At 40.7% G+C, this 5,755-nt stretch overlaps 1 long non-coding RNA gene across 2 annotated transcripts; it reads left to right on the top strand.

The window, feature by feature from the left end:
* Nucleotides 1-3,718: 3,718 nt before the first annotated feature.
* Nucleotides 3,719-5,419, top strand: LOC144313382 (uncharacterized). Of its 2 annotated transcripts, none has more exons than XR_013379041.1 (2): nt 3,719-4,077; nt 4,487-5,419. It is a non-coding gene; the product is annotated as an uncharacterized LOC144313382 (long non-coding RNA). The 2 variants fall into 2 exon arrangements; XR_013379040.1 differs by having other exon boundaries at nt 3,719-4,083.
* Nucleotides 5,420-5,755: the final 336 nt, after the last annotated feature.

The raw sequence follows: 5,755 nt of genomic DNA, 5'->3' as shown, positions 1-5,755 counted from the left end.
CCACTAAGTAACAATAATATTTTAATAGCAATATTTTTTAATCCCACTAAGTAACTTCATAAGAAGGTGAGGTAGAGAGAAGCCTGTTTTCTGTGATTTAACTTTTTTTATTTTTTAAGATTGCATTTATTTATTTGACAGAGAGAGAGAGAGAGAGAGAGAGAGTGAGTGAGCACAAACAGGGAGAGCTGGAAAGGGAGAGAGAGAAGCAGGATCTCTGTTGAGCAGAGAGCCAGATGTGGGGCTCGATCCCAGGACCCTGAGATCATGACCGGAGCCAAAGGCAGACGCTTAATTGACTAAGCCGCCCAGATGCCTCATGACTTAACTTTTTACAACTCCCAGGTGATTCATAAATTCGGGCCATCTCCCCCTGGGTATGAAACTACGCACACTCCTTTCTTGGGAGTAACTATTTGAAGACAGTGACTGTCCCCTGTCTTGGTTATTTCTTCAGGCTGGGTCCTCTGAAGACCCCTTAGTTACATGAACTCCACGTGCTCCAAAAGCCAAAAATGTAGTGTTACTTGGGTCCATTTTCTGATGTCACATCAAAATGACTCAATAAGAGTCGGCCCCATATCAGACTGAAATTGGATCATTTCTTCTTCACAGCTTTGTTTGATCTTGATGTTAAGATATTTGGAAAGAGATCAATAATCATCAGATGTCTCAAGTCTACTGAAAAAATAATTACACAATATTTAACTGGCGTCATAGCATGACAGGATGGTGTTTCTTGAAATACAGAATGATGATAGTTATGCTGCTGTCTTTAACTCAGGATGGGGAGAAGAACCCGACATCCCTCTCTTTGTGTGTATAAGTGAGTGTGTAAGTATACCTGTAACTGGGTATAATGTATAAATATATCATATATAAAGTAGATATAACCTTACATATGTTTTATATATAGTAAAATATATGTAGTAAATATAGTTATATATTAAATTATATGTTATTAAATATAATAACACTATAACAATAAATATATATACATATATAAGCATATTTATATATAAAATATACATTTTCTCTGTCCCATACTAATCGAAAAGACAATTAAAAAAAAGGTGATCTGAATCTAGAAAAGTTGCCACAGAGATTCCAAGTAATTTCACTTCAAACTTACTAAATCAAACAATTTCCTACTGAGTAGAAATGAACTGTCTCAGTAGCTTTTATGAAACAGTAATTTAATTTTTTGAAAATTCGTTAATTGGAATTCCCTGTAGTGGCTAACCTCTCTTTTTACCAGTTTGGCAGGTGAATCTCTTTCTTTTCTGTTTCTCTCTCTTTTTTCTTTTCTTTCTTTTTTTTTTTTAATTCTTACTCATTTGTATAATTGGCATGACAAGTCCTTTGAGAATGTGACCCAAAATGTCAACTAAAAGCAAGTATATAAATATGTATGTATAAACCTTCAATATCTTGCTTTTATTTCATCAATAAAATCAAGCAAGATATTGAATATCTTGCACCTACTTTTATTGAACAGCTATAATATAAGCACTTGTCAAGGAAGAGATGCTGGTGGGAGGGGCTGCGAGACAGGGAGAAAGTGTGAGCTGAGATTGTGTAAAGTGTAGTTTTACTGAGTGACAATAAAACCAGAGGAATGTTGCCATTGACAATGATCGCGTTCCCTCTTCCTGGAGATCCAGTTTTGCCGGCCACTGTCGCCACTAGGAGTTTTATGTTTTCTGCAAGATAGCTGATTTTCAACGGGTTTACTCCATTGAAAGGAGTTTTCAATTTGCTGGAATAAAATATATTGAAAGCCCCCAGTACATGTAATTTAGATTTTATAACTGCGTAAGCCATTTCATATATATATATATGTAAAATTACCAACCTGAAAAAATCATTTGTCAAATTAATAATTTTATTTGGATTCAGAAAGTATACCGTGATTGTCCCAGAGGCAGAGGAAGCCGTGGGAGGGCTTCCTGCTTCCATGCATGAGGATTTAGCCTGGCTAAAAAGACTAATTTAAGACTAAATTGTGACATGATGGGGACAATTTGATGTGTTGGCCTGGCATAAGAGATACATTTTAAACAAGATGCCAAGAAAAATAAATAAATAAATAAAGTCACATTGTCAGTTTCCACCCCTAAAACGAAGCTTTTCCAAGCATAAGATCAGTTTCTATGAGGGCTGTGGCACCACCTGTAGTTTTTCAGAGAAATCCACATTATCAAAAAAACGTATTTATCTGGTCATTACTAACTATTGAAATCTGTCTAGAAGGGCGCCATTGGGAAATGATCTATTTAAGAATCACTTTTTGGGGTCTGTATATTATTTTTGTTACTGTCTGTAAGCCTGGACCCAGCCTCTAAAGTTGCCAATCTTTGGTTCTGATGAGATACAGCTTCTAGTAATCCCTCGAGGTTCACATGATCAATACTAGGCCGTGAACATAGGACAGATGACAGATGAGACGGGGCACCAATTGGCACATGGAGCAGGGAGGCCCACGGTCAGGAGAAACCCCAACAGGGGCACAGACATCCAGAGTTCCGGCGACCAGCCTTGTCGCGGGGGCCGGGTGCTGGGGGTCCATAGGACTTCTGGCTGCAGAGTGGAGCGTTGAAAGGTTCTCACTTAAGTGATATTTTAAGGAACAATTCAGTGACAGATATACACCATTTTGACCCTCCAGCCTTCACGAAACCAGCGGAACAATGAGCAGGAAACAAGTTTCTTCAAAAACAAGCAGTGTGCATTGGGGGTAAGGGAGCGCGATATGTCATCTTATCACAATACTTGACTTCCTCTTTAGAGTCTGACAAAACTTCTATATTTTCATAGGACCTCCAACAAGCAAACAGACAATACAGGTGGTGGTGGTGGTGGGGGGGGTGGAGAAGAGGAAGCTAAACAATAATGTGCTAAATTTGAAAGACACATAGCTTTTCACATGATACCAAACCTTTCCCAAACGCTGCAACGTTCCTGGCCTTGTTTTGTTCTCCAATCTTCCAGCTGAAGCCAAACCCGAGGAAGTGGTATCATCAGCTTAATTAAAAATACTTCCTTTATCTTGGCTGCACAGTGACCTGTGTGTGTTCTTCGTCTTGGCTGGCCTTTACCGAACGGAGTGATTCAAGTTCTTAGAAGAGATTGTTGCTAGCGTTACAATAGCTGGTGGCTGAGGAGCCCCTTTCACACAGGCTCTGCTGGGAGCCGTAGTGCAGTTAGGTAAACAGTGATCTCATTTTGAGTCATGCAGTTTTACTACATCACCGTGAAAGGTAGCAACAAGATAGGAGGTAGCTGTCAACTGACTTACTCAGTTTGTTTTGGTGTTTTTTTTTTTTTTTTTTTTTTTTTACCTCTTATGGAGCTAAGTCTGAGGAAGCTGGAAACATTCCTGTCCACTTAATATTTGTCACTATACAAGCAATGCTTGCTCATTAACTAATTGTAAAAGAATAAAGAGAGAGAAAGAAAGAGAAAGAGAGAGAGACGTTACTGATAATCCCTACTCTTGCAAACACTTTCTATTTTTCTTGACTCCGAGACACATTTAGGAACTCTCATTATTTTTGAAGATTTCAAATAATCCTACGTGAGGACGCGTCCCAAATCTGTCCTGAACACGGAAGGGTGATTAAAGCCCCAAATATTTCAGCTGGGTTAAACTTTGACCAACCCAGGTGACCAGCTCGGGGATCCTAAAAAACCTTGTGGAATACTTTGTGTCGGCCAAGACCACACACCCGGATTCCTGGCGCAGGTTTCCTGTTTGTAATCAAACATAACCCCAGATGGTTTGCTTTCCTAAGCATTCGAGACACATTCTTCTCATTTGAAAGCTTTGTGACTTACTCAACAACCCCTGTATCTCAACTATGTTAAAGATACATAGAAAAGAGATGACATCACAGAGCTGATTTCGGTCTTTCAGCTCTGTGCTTAGCTAAAGTTGAGCAGTTGCAATGAGTCATGCAATCTTGTGACCGGCCGGGCACTCTTCCAACCAGAGAGACAGTTAAGATCTCTGACAACAGAACCTGTAGTTGTTTGAAGAGGAGGTAACAACAGGCCCTGGACACTCGGTGATCCCAGGTTTGTGTGAGTAACAAAATGTGCTCCTATTCCCTCTGAATAACAAGGCAGCGATGATGAGGTAACACTTAGCAAAGCTGACTCATTTCCTCATTTATAGATGAAAGGGATGGTTCGAGAAATGACTATCTCACAGTAAGTGATGGTTCCTTCAGGTAATACTTGCCGAGTCTCTTCATAAAGCAAGGCTCATCATAACATTGGCTCGTTGGTTATTTTGTCATGAGTCCAAGTCAGGCGTGAAAAGCCAGGTCCGTTCCTATCCTTGAACTATGTGAGAACTGCTGATTTCGGGTGATATCCAGAGGAAAGGGCTTGTGGAAAGCCTGTGTAAAAATCAGGGGTAATCATTGAAAATTGAGAAATAAAAATGTGGACTTAATGTAAATTTCTTTTTGTTTTCCACCAGATAACATTTTGTACTGGTGATGCTGGATGTCCGTGTGAGACATCTGTGGCTGGGGCTGGACGCCCCCCTCCGTATCTAGGGACGCCCCCCTTGCATGGGGACTGGGACTGTGGGATTTCCAGCCACGTCCTGTTGACTTGAACCGACTCAGCAGGCACTGCCATCCTGGGAAACCAAGAAACCTCCTCGTCTCTGGCTTGCTGCGATCTCCTGGGCTTTATAATCAGACTGCCTTCACAGACACATTCCTCAAAGCTCGTTTGGAGCATACATATTTTTAATACAAGAAGCCTGTTGGGAGAAAAACACGAGATGAATGTATTTCTCACCAAAACTCATATAACTCTTTGCTTCCTCCACTAGCTTTTACTAGGACTTGACAAAAATGGAAATAGTCTCTCTAGGTAGGAATTTGTTGTTTTCATTCATTTATAACACGTGAACTGCCCTCTGTTGCCTCTTTCCCTGCTTGGTCTGCCTTCCTTTGAATTCTCGTGTAATTTTAACGGTTGTACAATTTTTTGTGTTGTTGGGAAATCACTAATTGTGAAACATGTTAAACTGAGCACATTTAAAAATAACCTAGCCTCTCCTACTGTTTGGGTAGAGCCGTTTGCTTGTTTGGGGTTGCTAATGGGAATAAGTGACCATGTGTGCAGTACCTCTCGAGCCAGCTTGTTTGCTCAGAGGAAAGAATTCATTGAAAAGCCATAGACTACATTCCAGAATGTTGGCCAACCACTTTGCAAAAGTATACTGTTGGGTCACAGCAAGGCGCGCCATCGCTCCTGGAAAAGCAACTCCAAATGTCTGCCCGGGGGACAGAGATCTTGTTGCAGGATGTCCATATAGGCAATGCTACTACGCATTTTTATTAGTGGTTCTTCCCTGCTCCTCCTAATAAAATGCTATTGGAATATTTAGTCTCTGGAAGTCCATGTGACTCTATTTTCTTCAAAGTTACTTCCTATGTTTTGCAATTAATTGTCCCAATGAACTTGATCTAAATATTGTGTTTCAGGGTCAGGGTGGGGGTCATTTCAACTACTTCAGGACCTGGAAGAGATTCGTCATGTTGTATTTTTCCCATTCCTTGCTAACAAATGACGACATGATGGTTCTGCCTCTGGAAGCTGAGAATCTGCAGAGGCATCGAGTTGGTCTGCGGAGAGGATGCGAGTTGGCCCGGCAGGTGCGATGCTGCACATCCCACTCCCCCGCCCCCATTGATCTGTTGTATAAATTGGACCACTCGACTTTGATCTGCTT

Source organism: Canis aureus, chromosome 5 (assembly GCF_053574225.1).
Source record: "Canis aureus isolate CA01 chromosome 5, VMU_Caureus_v.1.0, whole genome shotgun sequence".
NCBI lineage: Eukaryota > Metazoa > Chordata > Mammalia > Carnivora > Canidae > Canis > Canis aureus.
This window is presented reverse-complemented; position numbering and strand designations above follow the sequence as displayed.